Source organism: Eubalaena glacialis, chromosome 1 (genome assembly GCF_028564815.1).
Source record: "Eubalaena glacialis isolate mEubGla1 chromosome 1, mEubGla1.1.hap2.+ XY, whole genome shotgun sequence".
NCBI classification, from domain to species: Eukaryota; Metazoa; Chordata; class Mammalia; order Artiodactyla; family Balaenidae; genus Eubalaena; species Eubalaena glacialis.
In genome coordinates, this window is record NC_083716.1 from 128176103 (window position 1) to 128192150 (window position 16048).

The window sequence follows — 16048 nt, forward strand, 5'->3', positions numbered from 1 at the left end:
TGGGTCACCAGTATGTATACAGGTCAAATAAAACTTGGGTCATTTCTGGCCTGTGGGCCACCATTTTGCAGCCTCTAAATGAAGGACTTAGAAGGATTGTAAAAGGGTTGTTTATCAGAGCCCAAGTAAATAATTCTGGGGTCAGAGGACCACAGAGAGTGTAATTTTGACTTGGAACCCAAGCTGTGCCTTGAACTCAACAGAAAAGTCAGAAAACTTTGATGCTTCAAGATCTGGCATGCAGAGAGGGTATATCCTCTGTGGATTAGGGGCAGAACTAAAAAAGCTGGACATACACCAAATAAATGATTTTCCAACCTCAAACAGTTGCATCAGAATCTCCAGGGGCTGAGCCTTCTCTGGGAGATTCAATAATGCAGCCAGGTTGAGAACCACTGTAACAAAGTTTTCCAAAGGTAATCTGTGATTAAATAGAATAATAATTCTAATCTATCTAGAAACATAAATTTTGTGAAAAAACAAGCAAATTTGTTTTCTAAGAACTTTTAATTTCATTTTGTAGTCTTACCTCTCAGATTGGAAAATAATAAATCTACCTGCCCTCCCTTCCTACCTAATTTTTTGGTCAACATCTTTACCTGAATAAACACAGTAACATATATGTAGCTCTGAGACCAATATGCACACTAAAAAAAAATTTGTGTTGTTGTTAGAGAATTGCTTTTACATTTCTGATAATTTTAAACTATGGGGACTGCAAGTACTCTGGGTGATAGGTTAAACTTGGCCAGAAATTAATGAAAGCTCCTTTCATCAGGAGGTGGAGCTTATTTCCACACTTCCTGAAGCCAGACTGGTCTTGTGACTTGCTCTGACCGATAGAATGCAGGAAACTTATATGTGACTTCCATGCTCAGGCCTCAGGGGCTTGGAGAACTTCCATTCTTACCCTCTTGGACCCAGCTGCCGTGTGCAGAAGCTCAGCTGCCTGCTTGAGAGGCCATGGAGGAGAAATGAGTTATTCTCACTGACAGGTCAACTGTCAGACATGTAAGCAAGACCATCCCAGACCAGCCAGCCTCCAGCTGACCTGCCAGTGTTTCCCTCAACACTTCAAGACATAGATATTTCATAGCTATTTGCCTTTTTATGAAGTGCTTATTCTGAAATTACTCTAGCTATAACACAGAGACATTTGCTGATGTGGTAAATGGCATTCAGAGTTTGAAGAACTGGATCAGGAAACTTGCAGTAGTCTCATAGATAGCCTCATTCACCAGAGGGCAGACAGCAGAAGCAGGAAGAACTACAATCCTGAAGCCTGTGGAACAAAAATCACATTCACAGCAAGAGAGACAAGATGAAAAGGAAGAGGACTATGTACCAGATGAAGGAACAAGATAAAACCTCAGAAAAACAACTAAATGAAATGGAGATAGGCAACCTTCCAGAAAAAGAATTCAGAATAATGATAGTGAAGATGATCCAGGACCTCGGAAAAGGAATGGAGGCAAAGATCGAGAAGATGCAAGAAATGTTTAACAAAGATCTAGAAGAATTAAGGAACAAACAAACAGAGGTGAACAACACAATAACTGAAATGAAAACTACACTAGAAGGAATCAATAGCAGAATAACTGAGGCAGAAGAACAGATAAGTGACCTGGAAGACAGAATGGTGGAATTCACTGCTGCAGAACAGAATAAAGAAGAAAGAATGAAAAGAAATGAAGACAGCCTAAGAGACCTCTGGGAAAACATTAAACACAACAACATTCACATTATAGGGGTTCCAGAAGGAGAAGAGAGAGAGAAAGGACCAGAGAAAATATTTGAAGAGATTATAGTCGAAAACTTCCCTAACATGGGAAAGGAGATAGAAACCCAAGTCCAGGAGGCGCAGTGAGTCCCATACAGGATAAACCCAAGGAGAAACACGCCGGGACACATAGTAATCAAATTGGCAAAAATTAAAGACAAAGAAACATTATTGAAAGCAGCAAGGGAAAAATGACAAATAACATACAAGGGAACTCCCATAAGGTTAACAGCTGATTTCTCAGCAGAAACTCTACAAGCCAGAAAGGAGTGGCATGACATATTTAAAGTGATGAAAGGGAAGAACCTACAACCGAGATTACTCTACCCAGCAAGGATCTCATTTAGATTCGATGGAGAAATCAAAAGCTTTACAGGCAAGCAAAAGCTAAGAGAATTCAGCACCACCAAACCAGCTCAACAAAAAATGCTAAAGGAACTTCTCTAAGTGGGAAACACAAGAGAAAAAAGGACCTACAAAAACAAACCCAAAACAATTAAGAAAATGGTAATAGGATCATATATATCGATAATTACCCTAAACGTGAATGGATTAAATGCTCCAGACAAAAGACAAAGGCTTGCTGAATGGATACAAAAACAAGACCCATATATATGCTGTCTACAAGAGACCCACTTCAGATCTACGGACACATTCAGACTGGAAGTGAGGGGATGGAAAAAGATATTCCATGCAAATGGAAATCAAAAGAAAGCTGGAGTAGCAATACTCATATCAGATAAAATAGACTTTAAAATAAAGAATGTTACAAGAGACAAGGAAGGACACTACATAATGATCAAGTGATCAATCCAAGAAGAAGATATAACAATTATAAATATATATGCACCCAACATAGGAGCACCTCAATACATAAGGCAACTGCTAACAGCTCTAAAAGAGGAAATCGACAGTAACACAATAATAGTGGGGGACTTTAACACCTCACTTACACCAATGGAAAGATTATCCAAAATGAAAATACATAAGGAAGCAAAAGCTTTAAATGACACAATAGACCAGATAGAGTTAATTGATATTTATAGGACATTCCATCCAAAAACAGCAGATTACACTTTCTTCTCAAGTGCACACGGAACATTCTCCAGGATAGATCACATCTTGGGTCACAAATCAAGCCTCAGTAAATTTAAGAAAATTGAAAGCATATCAAGCATCTCTTCTCACCACAACGCTATGTGATTAGAAATCAATTACAGGGAAAAAAAAGGAAAAAACACAAACACATGGAGGCTAAACAATACGTAACTAAATAACCAAGAGATCACTGAAGAAACCAAAGGGGAAATCAAAAAATACCTAGAGACAAATGACAATGAAAACACGACGATCCAACACCTATTGGATGCAGCAAAAGCAGTTCTAAGAGGGAAGTTTATAGCTATACAAGCCTACCTCAAGAAACAAGAAAAATCTCAAATAAACAATCTAACCTTACACCTTAAAGGAACTAGAGAAAGAAAAACAAAAAACCCCCAAAGTTAGCAGAAGGAAAGAAATCATAAACATCAGAGCAGAAATAAATGAAATAGAAACAAAGGAAACAATAGCGAAGATCAATAAAACTAAAAGCTGTTTCTTTGAGAAGATGAAAAAGATTGATAAAGCATTAGCCAGACTCATCAAGAAAAAGAGGGAGAGGACTCAAATCAATAAAATTAGAAATGAAAAAGGAGAAGTTACAACAGACACCGCAGAAATACAAAGCATCATAAGAGACTACTACAAGCAACTCTATGCCAATAAAATGGACAACCTGGAAGAAATGGACAAATTCTTAGAAAGGTATAACCTTCCAAGACTGAACCAGGAAGAAATAGAAAATATGAACAGACCAATCACAAGTAATGAAATTGATACTGTGATTAAAAATCTTCCAAAAGTCCAGGACCAGATGGCTTCACAGGTGAATTCTATCAAACATTTAGAGAAGAGCTAACACCCATCCTACTCAAACTCTTCCAAAAAATTGCAGAGGAAGGAACACTCCCGAACTCATTCTATGAGGCCACCATCACCCTGATACCAAAACTAGACAAAGATATTACAAAAAAAAGAAAATTACAAACCAATATCACTGATGAATATAGACGCAAAAATCCTCAACAAAATACTAGCAAACAGAATCCAACAACACATTAAAAGGGTCATACACCATGATCAAGTGGGATTTATCCCAGGGATTCAAGGATTCTTCAGTATACGCAAATCAATCAATGTGATACACCATATTAACAAATTGAAGGATAAAAACCATATGATCATCTCAATAGATGCAGAAAGAGCTTTTGACAAAATTCAACACCCATTTATGATAAAAACTCTCCAGAAAGTGGGCATAGAGGGAACCTACCTCAACATAATAAAGGCCATATACGACAAACCCACAGCAAACATCATTCTCAATGGTGAAAAACTGAAAACATTTCCTCTAAGATCAGGAACAAGACAAGGATGTCCACTCTCGCCACTCTTATTCAACATAGTTTTGGAAGTCCTAGCCATGGCAATCAGAGAAGAAATAGAAATAAAAGGAATACAAATTGGAAAAGAAGAAGTAAAACTGCCACTGTTTGCAGATGACATGATACTATACATAGAGAATCCTAAAGATGCCACCAGAAAACTACTAGAGCTAATCAATGAATTTGGTAAAATTTCAGGATACAAAATTAATGCACAGAAATCTCTTGTATTCCTATACACTAATGATGAAAAATCTGAAAGTGAAATTAAGGAAACACTCCCATTTACCATTGCAGCAAAAAGAATAAAATACCTAGGAATAAACCTACCTAAGGAGACAAAAGACCTGTAAGCAGAAAACTATAAGACACTGTTGAAAGAAATTAAGGATGATACCAACAGATGGAGAGATATACCATGTTCTTAGATTGGAAGAATCAACATTGTGAAAATGACTATACTACCCAAAGCAATCTACAGATTCAGTGCAATCCTTATCAAATTACCAATGGCATTTTTTACAGAGCTAGAACAAAAAAATCTTAAAATTTGTATGGAGACACAAAAGACCCCGCATAGCCAAAGCAGTCTTGAGGGAAAAAAATGGAGCTGGAGGAATCAGACTCCCTGACTTCAGACTATACTGCAAAGCTACAGTAATCAAGACAATATGGTACTGGCACAAAAACAGAAATATAGATCGATGGAACAGGATAGAAATCCCAGAGATAAACCCACGCACCTATGGTCAACTAATCTATGACAAAGGAGGCAAGGATACACAATAGAGAAAAGACAGTCTCTTCAATAAGTGGTGCTGGGAAAACTGGACAGGTACATGTAAAAGAATGAAATTAGAACACTCCCTAACACCATACACAAAAATAAACTCAAAATGGATTAGAGACCTAAATATAAGACCGGACACTATAAAACTCTTATAGGAAAACATAGGAAGAACACTCTTTGACATAAATCACAGCAAGATCTTTTTTGATCCACCTCCTAGAGTAATGGAAATAAAAACAAAAATAAACAAATGGGACCTAATGAAACTTAAAAGCTTTTGCAAAGCAAAGGAAACTACAAACAAGACAAAAAGACAACCCTCAGAATGGGAGAAAATATTTGCAAACGAATCAACGGACAAAGGATTAATCTCCAAAATATATAAACAGCTCATGCAGCTCAATATTAAAGAAACAAACAACCCAATCAAAAAATGAGCAGAAGACCTAAAGAGACATTTCTTCAAAGAGGACATACAGATGGCCAAAAAGCCCTTGAAAAGCTGCTCAAGATCACTAATTATTAGAGAAATGCAAATCAAAACTATAATGAGGTATCACCTCACACCATTAGAATGGGCATCATCAGAAAATCTACAACCAACAAATGCTGGAGAGGGTGTGGAGAAAAGGGAACCCTCTTGCACTGTTGGTGGGAATGTAAATTGATACAGCCACTATGCAGAACAGTATGGAGGTTCCTTAAACTAAAAATAGAGCTACCATATGACCCAGCAATCCCACTACTGGGCATATACCCTAAGAAAACCATAATTCAAAAAGAGTCATGTACTGCAATGTTCATTGCAGCACTGTTTACAATAGCCAGGATATGGAAGCAACCTAAATGCCCATCAACAGATGAATGGATAAAGAAGATGTGGTACATATATACAATGGAATATCACTCAGCCATAAAAAGGAATGAAATTGGGTCATTTGTAGAGATGTGGATGCATCTAGAGACTCTCATACAGAGTGAAGTAAGTCAGAAGAGCAAAACAAATATCACATATTAACGCATATATGTGGAACCTAGAAAAATGGTACAGATCAACCGGTTTGCAGGGCAGAAACTGAGACACAGATATAGAAGACAAACGTATGGACACCAAGGGGGGAAAGCAGCGGCGGGTGGGGGTGGTGGTGTGATGAATTGGGAGATTGGGATTGACATGTATACACTGATGTGTATAAAACGGATGACTGATAAGAATCCGCTGTATAAAAATAAATAAAATTAAATTAAGAAAAAAGAGTTTGAAGAACTGGCTGACCACATTAGCAGACTGTGGAGTCATGTCACAGCCTGAAGTAGAGACTTCCTCTTAATCCTTTGTGTCTTTGTAACAGAGGCAGTCAGAGATGAGCCTTCTATGTGAGATGCTTTGGGAGGTTGGGTCAAAACCAAGATGGTGTCTTCAGCGATCTCTAGACCTTGAACTATGTTAGAGAGGAAGGCAATTCTCCACATCTTTTGAAACAACCTCCTGCTTCGGGTTGCCTGGTGATGGAGTTGGGATTGGGTTTGGACCCTGAGGGAGACATATAATTGTTGCCTTCCTCATTTCTGTCAGACCAGCTTTAGGCCACCAGGGTGGTAGTGCTCCTTCCAGACAGGCTTGAGACCTGACCTCTTCAAACCAAGACCTTTTACTTGCATCAGACTAATTTTGTTGTTATTTTTAAAAGCAAGTTGGCAAAGTTTCACAAATCACCTGTTAAATTTGACCAGTTACATTTCACACCTTTGGCAATTTGTTTACTTTTTTCTTCCCTCTTACTTTTTAATCCCTTCAGTTTACAGAATTTTCTCTGTGGGTTCTTTCTCCACAGCTTTGTACATGACAAAATACCTGGAATCATCCTAATGGCCTCCTCAGACAGTGTGCAGTTAAGGATCGGAAAATTCAGTCCTGGGGGATATTAACAGCTAACTGAGATCTGCCTGGGAACAGTAAATGTAACCAGCTTGGACATTCTGTGGCCAACCAATAGTCTGCCTTAAAAGAATTCTTTCTTCTTCTTAAAATTTAAGGGATATGGACTAGTCAGAAAATAAAATAAAAATAATTTATAATTGTAGTTCTCAGAGATAACTGTCCTTTCTATTTTGATGACTATCCTTTCAATCTTTTCGGGGGGGGGGGTAATATTTCATATATATTTACAAAATTGGAATCACAACAGACATAACTGTTCCATACTTTTTTTTTTTTTTAACAATCTCTCATGAACATATTCCATGAACATTTTTCTTTTTTTTTTTAAACATCTTTATTGGAGTATAATTGCTTTACGATGGTGTGTTAGTTTCTGCTTTATAACAAAGTGAATCAGCTATACATATACATATATCCCCATATCCCCTCCCTCTTGAGTCTCCCTCCCACCCTCCCTGTCCCACCCCTCTAGGGGGTCACAAAGCACCAAGCTGATCTCCCTGTGCTATGCGGCTGCTTATGAACATTTTTCTGATGAACATTTAACTATTCTTTAACCAGATTTTTACAATGATCATGCCATAATATATTTAATTAATCTTTTACTTTGAGACATTTCCATTGTTTCCATTTTTTTTTCTATTATAAGCAATGTTATGATGAATAGCATTTAGGGCTAAATATTTGATCACTAAACATTGGTGGTCATATTTTTAGATTAAATTCCCAGCAGTGGAGTTAGTGGTTCTCCAACAAACTGCTGCCTGGTAGTGGCTTAGAAGTGCAGTGAAGCAGTGGGTGGAACGTGGCCAAGGGCTTATCGTGAGGGGCATTAGGTGTGGAGGACACATAGGGGATACTGGGCATGAGAAGGCTGCCTGGAATCCTCCAGTGAGGTCAGTTTGAAATAGTCAAAACTCAGTGAACAGGGACTATGAATGTTTTTAAAGTGAATTCTGCTAGATTAGTTTCTGTTTAGTGACAAATACTTGCTTGGTCTTGGCTTTGCACTGTGCTGAATAGCAGAACAAAAGTCTTACTGTGGAGTCAAATATAGATTTTTTTTTGCCTGATAGCCTCATGCATATGGTTGGAAAGAAGAAAAAGAAAGAAGAAAGAGGAAGCACGGGATGCCATCTGTTCTAGGAGCAAGAGTGGGAAGATTTAATGCTTGGAAGCATTCAATGACTTGGTCAAATTTTTGACCACAAGTCTAGCCTCTGTTGTGCGATTTTAGGTTCCTAATCTAGGGTCCATGAATCTAAAACGTCAGTAATTTAATCAAATAAAATAGAAGCTCAGCCAAAGTGGTGGTGAATTCTGCTCCTAATTGTTACCTTATTGAAATGCTTTTCTTTGGCATTTTCCCGACTGGAACCACTGTTTGCATTTCTATGCCCTTTTTTGCTCTGCTATGTGTTATAATATATAATTTAGTAAGAGATTTGCTGGTCTGCCCCTTGGGACATTTAATAGAAATGGATAAATTAACGATTAGTCTAGGTCTCTGACGGGGAGCTTTTAAACCTACAGAGGGATGAGTGTGGGAGTTAATGGTAAATTTTAAATTTTAAATTTTTAAATTTCTCTTCATAACTTTCAAAGCATATAAATACGTATTTTTTTGAAGTGCACTTTCTCCTCCCCCTCTCAGTTTTTTGAGCTCCCAGGAGGATGTGAGGGGCGTGGTGTAATGTCAGGCACAGGTAATGTGCAGCCACACATGCCCAGCTGTGCATCCTGCTTTGCCCTCTCCTGGCTGTGGAGACCTTGGTTCATTTACTTCCTTTCAGCCTCAGCTTCTGACCTGTAAAAGGAATGTTTCATTAACTTTTTGTTGTAATAAATGAAACCCACTCTGATTAACTTAATCCAGAAAAAGATCTACAGGTAGGCTATTGGATAGCTCATGAAACGGGAGAAACAGCTAAACCACCAAGTCTTGGGAAACGCTGGCTAGGGATTCAGCCTGGGGAAAGCAGGTGGCACCTGCCCTTGGCCCTAACCTCTCTTCGCTCAAGTCAGGCTCCCAGGAGGAGGAACCTGATTGGCTGGGATTGAGTCACATGTTCTCCTCTGACTCCATCTCCCCAGGGGGCTGGTACTGGGCCGTTTGATTGGCAGTTCCACCTGAGTCACATGAAATGGGGGAAGGGCACTCTCAACAGAGGGAGGCATGCTGGGTGCACATGCGCAAACCCAGAATACCACCCCCCAGCTCTTAGGAAGACTCCACTGTCCCTAAGGTCTTGGAATATGGTATGTGCTCAATAAACAATAACTATTGTGGTTATTCTTGCTGTCAGAGGGCCAAGATTACTCATTGTTTTAGTAGAAGAGCAAAAATAAGATTTGAGGGTTTTTTTTTTCTGTTGAGTCCAATGCATTCTCTTTACACCACATGTGATTAAATGCAGATTCCCTGAGTCCCTTCTCAGACTGACTGGATCAGAATCTCGGAGCGGGGTGTGTGTGAGGTTCCCTGGCCTCCTCCTCTTTAACAAGCTCCCAGATGTCTCTTGTACACACTAAATTTTGAGACCCAAAGCCCTTAGTGATTAGGTGGGAGGATTTGACTCTGCTGAGGATGGGTTTTGGAAGGAGAGATTTTCCTCTACCACTGCACTGTGGAAGAAGTCTGTTTTGCTAAAAGAGTAAAGCAACCTAGTCAGCCAATTTGGTAAGGAAGCTGTGCCTCTCAACCCTGACCGTACACTGGGATCACCTGAGGAGCACTGACAACACGCAGGACCCATGCTGAGAGCTCAGGCGGGATGCTTCCCACCAGCAACCAGATGCTTTCCATGTACACCCAGGCTGGGACTAGAGAGACGTCCTTGGACCTCCACTCCGGAAGCCCAGTGGCCTCACCCTTCTGGAAGACGGCTAAGGGTGTGTAGAACTTTGGGGTTTCAGAGCATGTTCTCCTTAATTACCCCGTTTGATCCTGTGGCAACTCAGTCCTAAGGCAGATGGGAATGGGTCGTAATCTGCTCCTGATTTTGGAGATGAAGGAACCAACCACTCGGAAAGATTCATTGACCAGTGATTCCACCAAAGTTGCCCAGTCAGAAAAGGCAGAGCCAGAACTCAGGTTTGTCCCTCTGACTCCAGGCTCATGACTCCATCCACGTCCCTCTCGGAGACCGGCACACTCAGATCTTCCAAGCTTTCTTTCTGTTACAGTTCCAAGGAAACCTAAACGTGAGCTCTGAGTCCTTTCCAAGAGAGCTTATGGCCTTCAGCCACTTTCTGGGAGGTCTTTTAAGTCATTTCTGTCCCTCGTGCTTTGATTTAGCTACCAGTTCTGAGTATTGTGCCTTCTGGGGGTTTGAGGAGTGAGGGCTGTGATTAAAACGGCAGCGCCCCTACCAGCAACCTGTGGGGTGGGCTCATCTTCTGAGGAATATTCCCAAATGAGCTGTCAACTCGGCTGCAGCAGGAGCCTGCCTTAGATTGTTTTTCCCCTCCATGCAGCGCTGAGCAGAGAACTAAACCCAGTAAATGCTTGATTAGACAGCGACATGGAATGGATTTTCTCACGCTTCTGACTTCCCCAGCATCTGCTGCATCTTGACTACCTTTTTAAGCTTATGTTTTCATTATAAAACTAATGTATGGTCACCGAAGGACATAAAGAAATACAAAGGTGGAGAAGGAAAGCACCACTTGTAAGAGTGGTGAGTGTTTGTTATAAACACTGGGTATCTAATAAACTTTGTTTTATTTAATCTGCACAACAGTCCATCTACACATGAGGACTTTCAGAACCTGAACACTTACCCACCATCCACCTGCCCGTGCTCAACTGACAGGAAAACACGCAGCCCTCCTGAATGCTGCGGCATTTTCGTCTGGCCTCTGTCCTGTGTTTCCACCTATGAGAGTTTTTGCCACCCCCTGAAGGAGACAAGTGTTTAGTATCTCTGGGTCTTTGCTCTGCTGGGCTTAACATCAAGAATAGTTGCCTGTTCTGCCCATCTGGCTGTTTTTGGCTCTGCTATTGAGGCACAGCCAAAGGCAGCCTCTCTGTTATGGGCTGAATTGTGTCTCCCCCAAATCCCTGTGTTGAAGCTCTAAACCCCTGTACCTTAGAATATGACTGTATTTGGAGATAAGATCTTTAAAGAGGTGATTAATTTAAATTTATTTATTTATTTATTTATGGCTGTGTTGGGTCTTCGTTTCTGTGCGAGGGCTTTCTCTAGTTGTGGCAAGCGGGGGCCACTCTTCATCGCGGTGCGCGGGCCTCTCACTGTCGCGGCCTCTCTTGTTGCGGAGCACAGGCTCCAGACGTGCGGGTTCAGTAGTTGTGGCTCATGGGCCCAGCTGCTCCGCGGCATGTGGGATCCTCCCAGACCAGGGCTCGAACCCGTGTCCCCTGAATTGGCAGGCAGATTCTCAACCACTGCGCCACCAGGGAAGCCCAGGTGATTAATTTAAAATGAGGTCTTAGGGTGGGCCCTAACCCAATCTGACTGGTGTCCTTATAAGTAGAGAAAATTTGGGTATACATAGAGATACCAGGGATGCATACACGCAAGGAAAGGCCACTAGCAGGGCAGGGAGAGAAGCCTTAGGAGAAACCAACATTGCTGACACCTTAATCTTGGGCTTCTAGCCTCCAGAATGTCAAGGAAATACATTTGTGTTGTTTAAGCCCCACATTCTGTGCTATTTTGTTATGGCAGCCCTAGCAAACCAGTACACTCCCTAAAGCCTTCCCTGACACCCAGGCCCACCCCCAGGAAGAACTAACACTCTTTCCTTGGTGCTCTCACCAGGTCGCCTTTATTGAGCTGTTTTCCTGTTTGTGATGGCCCCTGGGCCACACGTTCCTGAGGGCCACACCTGGCTCATGCCTGCATTTCTGGCATCTAGCACAGTGCTGGCCACATCCTGAACTTGGGAAAAGGTAGGTGAATGAATGAATGAATGAGTGAATGAACAAGGGGTCTGATAACTGCTTGTGGGTAGTTTGATTCTTTGTAGAAGTTCTGGAAGGATTGAGGGACGCAGAGATGGAGAGGGATCGGGGAGAGGGGTAGGACCCAGGAGTGGTGGTTGCCTAGACCCTCACCCACTGCGCCACCTCCTGCTGGCTCACAGGCTTTGGAACTGTCTTGTGCTTTGCAGCCTCCTGGCTTGGCCTTTGGCTCTCAGCCCTCCCTTCAGCCTGTTGGCCACTTAATCACACGCAGAAGATGTAAATTCCCCAAGGCCCCCTTTGTGTGGTCCTCTCCTCAAAATTCTGTCTCCCCACCCCAATTTCTGGAAGTCTCTTTAAAGGGTCTGACAGCCAGTCTCCCTTTCCCACCCATCCAGCTGGACAGGCTCAGGGAGCAGAGGAGTTTTCTGGGAACAGACTGGGGAGGAGAGGCCAGGAAAATTGACAAAGGCACAAGTTTGAGCTTCCTGTGTCCTGTGCCCGCTGCCCACGCAGGGTTCTGAGCTGCCTCCAGAACAGCCCGCTGGTAACAGGGGAAGCAAAAGAGATTTGCTAACAGCGGAGCATTTACTGGTAAGCTGGCCCACCCTGGGATTCAGCCCTGATGGTGGACAACGTCTCTGCATAAGGAAACCCTCTGGAGGGAGCTGTTTTAAGTGAGAAACAGACCAGGCAGACAAGCCTGGCCTAGGATCAAAGCTCTGGGCCTCACAGGGTGGGCTGAGTCAAGGATGAGCTGGATCTAATTTCTGGGTCAGTGCCATGAGCAGGGCAGCGGGGAGCAGGGCAGGCACGGCATGACATGGGGGGAGGGCAGCACCCCTCCCCCCCCTTTGTTCACTCTCAGGACCTAGCCCTTTGGGCACCTGCCGAGGAGGTGTCAGAAACAGGCAGAGGCGGTGTGTGGTGCCTACAGGGTTGGTGGTGCTCCAGGGGGTGGGAGATGGCCTGGGAGGCGGGGCCCGTTTCTCCCGAAGGCTCAGTGCCTGGGGCCCAGGACACTTGTAGGAGCCACGATAATGTTTTGCTTTCTTTCAAAATCAGAAGGAGGGAATTCCCTGGCGGTCCAGTGGTTAAGACTCCTCACTTTCACTGCTGAGGGCCAGGGTTTGATCCCTGGTTGGGGAACTAAGATCCCACAAGCTGTGTGGCCAAAAGTAATAATGATAATGATAATAATAATAATACTAATAAGGATACCAGAAGGAAAAAAATGAACCTTTAAGACACGAAAGGTCACATGTTGCATGATTCCATTTATATGAAGTGTCCAGAGGAGGCAAATCCTAAGAGACAGAAAGTAGATTAGAGGTTGCCAGGGTCTGGGGAGAAGCGGGGAGTGAGGAGTGACTGCTGATAGATTTAGGGGTGGATTGTTGGGGTGATTAAAAATGTCCTGAAATTAGATAGTGGTGAAGGTTGTACAACCTTGGGAATATACTAAAAATCACTGAATTGTACATGTTAAAATGGTTTATTTTATGGCATGTGGATTATATCTCAATAAAGCTGTTATTGTTTTTAAAGGCAAGGGAGTCAGGGACAGAAGAAAAAAAGAAGAAAATCAAGAACATTAGTATAGTATGTAATCTTTAGCCAAATAAACAAGAAACGTGTTAAAACAGAAAAAAAATGAGATGAGGTTAGACAAAACTAAAATTGGAAAAGTTTCATCTGGTCTATTGAATCTGTTGTGGCTTTTTGGAATGGTGAGCTAAAGAGAATTTTAAGGTTGCATTTAGACTCAAAAAGAGTGAGCAGTGTGATCAATTAATGATGTCTACTCTGGGCACAGGAGGCAAAGAAGGAGGTGCAGGGGGCAAGTATTTGCCATCCCCGACTGCAACTGATCTCTGTGGTCCCTCCCAGGTTTCACACTCCCTGACCTGAGACACTCAGCGTGGAACGGGGAGGGGAAATGTGGGCCGCAGGGATCTGGGTTAGAAGAAGAGGGAGGTGGGATCAAGGCAGTTGAGCATCCAGTATAGACCCTGCTGCATCCACGTCTGCCAGGCTTGCTGCATCTTCCCCACACCAGCTTCGTTCCTGTAATAGCGGCCTCCCCTGAGAACCTGCTGCCCCCCACCAGTAAGTAACAGTTCTCAAGGACAGCTCTTAACCAGCTCTGTGCAGCTCAGCAGTCACACCACCTCTTTTCTAATCGCCCCCCTGCTCCCCTTTTTCTCCGCAAGACAGAGAACTCTCCTTGGAGAACAGGCAGTTGAGCAAAGGGTTTAGATCAACCCTTCCTGGCAGTGCAGACCCTCTCATTAAAATATGTGCGTTGTTAACGCTCTTCTCTTTTTCCAGTGGGGCTTAGCAATTAACGTCCCCCCCTTGAGAGTGTGTCAAGAGACGTGTGCTCTGGGCAGCAAAGAAAAATACATTTGTCATCGGAATGACAGCCACAGCCTTCAAAGCCATTTTCATCTGGTGGCAGTGGAGCTGGCCTTATCCCTTCTGGGAAAAATAATGAATATTAGAGGTTCTGTTTACAAATATGCACCTTTCGCTGATTTCTCTCACCACCCAGCAATTTTTCAACAGGACAGCTTTCTTGGAAACTGTCCGCGGCCAAAAGATGATAAAATGTGGTATCCAGAGAGACGCCTGGGGCTCTGTTTGTTTAACTGGGTAATTGTGCATAGATTCTGAAAGGCCATCTTCCTGTATCCAAGTCGCCCCAGGTGCTGGTCTGGAAGGAGGCTCCCTGGTTAAACAATCCCGTCTGAAAGTGCTCCTCCCCCTCTTCACCTGTTTCCCAAAGGGCCACCCTCTAGGTCGGGCTTACAAACCTGCTACTGACCTTTATGCAAGCAAATCTTGAACTCAACTGATTCACATGAACCTCTCTGGAAAGTCAAGTGTGTGAGGCTTGTTTCCCCCATCCCTCTGCTATTTGGAGCGAAACCCACTTTCCCCTCCCCGACTCACTAATACACTTAAGCCCTGGAACTGCTAATGAGATCAGTAAGTGATTAGCTGTCAGTCTACAAGTGAAATTGATCTGTGGTGGTTTCAGGTTGAGGAAAGAAAATGCCCCCAGTGACAGTCCACAGATTTTTCTGATCCTATTTGTGCTCCTGTTTATCATCTCCGATGGCTTTTATGGCCTACTGTCTCTACAAGATTGCCTACAGAGCCTCTTGGCAGGTCCTGCCCCCATGTAAGTGCATGCACGCTTTAGAAAGCCCACGGTGACTGTTATCAGAAACTGAGCTCTGGGTGAAGGCACAACCTTCAGGGTTTGCTACAGCTGAGATGCTTTTGTGTAAGAACCAAATATCCCTTTGCAGGAGGCCACATGGTATGATGGGAAAAGCCAGACACACAAACTCCGGTGTGATTCCTCGGCTGTTACTCTTCCACACTGTGTGACTTTGGTAAACCACTTAGCTTCTCTAAGCAGCCTCGCTTCCCACATCTGTAAAATGGGGAGGCCTCCTTTGTAGGCAGAATATCTAGCAGTGTCCAGATGAATAAAGAAAGGAGGCTGAATAAAAAATTAGTCATTATTACTGATTTTGTTTCTAAATGCCACCCCAGCCTGGTGTTAAAATAAGGACACTTTGGATTCAATAACTCACATTTCTAAAGCCTGTGATGCTGATGGGTCTGCCCCAAGGGACCAACTCCCAGTGGGACAGTCAGCCTCCACCCCCAGCAGGGCTGCAGAAGGCTTTTGTGGGCCCCCCTTTCCATTAAAAAATATATGTTAAAAATGATACTTTATGACTCTGTTGGTAAAAGATTAATATAATCTAGGCTGGGTTAAAAAAAACACTTTCTTCAACTCTAATTTTTTTTTAATTGAGGTGAATTCACATGACTTAAAATTCTGCAGGAGTTGAGACACAGATGTAGAGAACAGACATATGGACACCAAGGGGGGGAAACTGCGGTGGGGTGGGGATGGTGGTGTGCTGAATTGGGCGATTGGGATTGACGTGTATACACTGATGTGTATAAAATTGATGACTAATAAGAACCTGCAGTATAAACAAACAAACAAAACAACTAATACTAAACTTTCATTGGGTTATTTGTATGGAAATATGTTAATATAAATGTTTCAGACATTACATGAAAAAAAAAATTAACC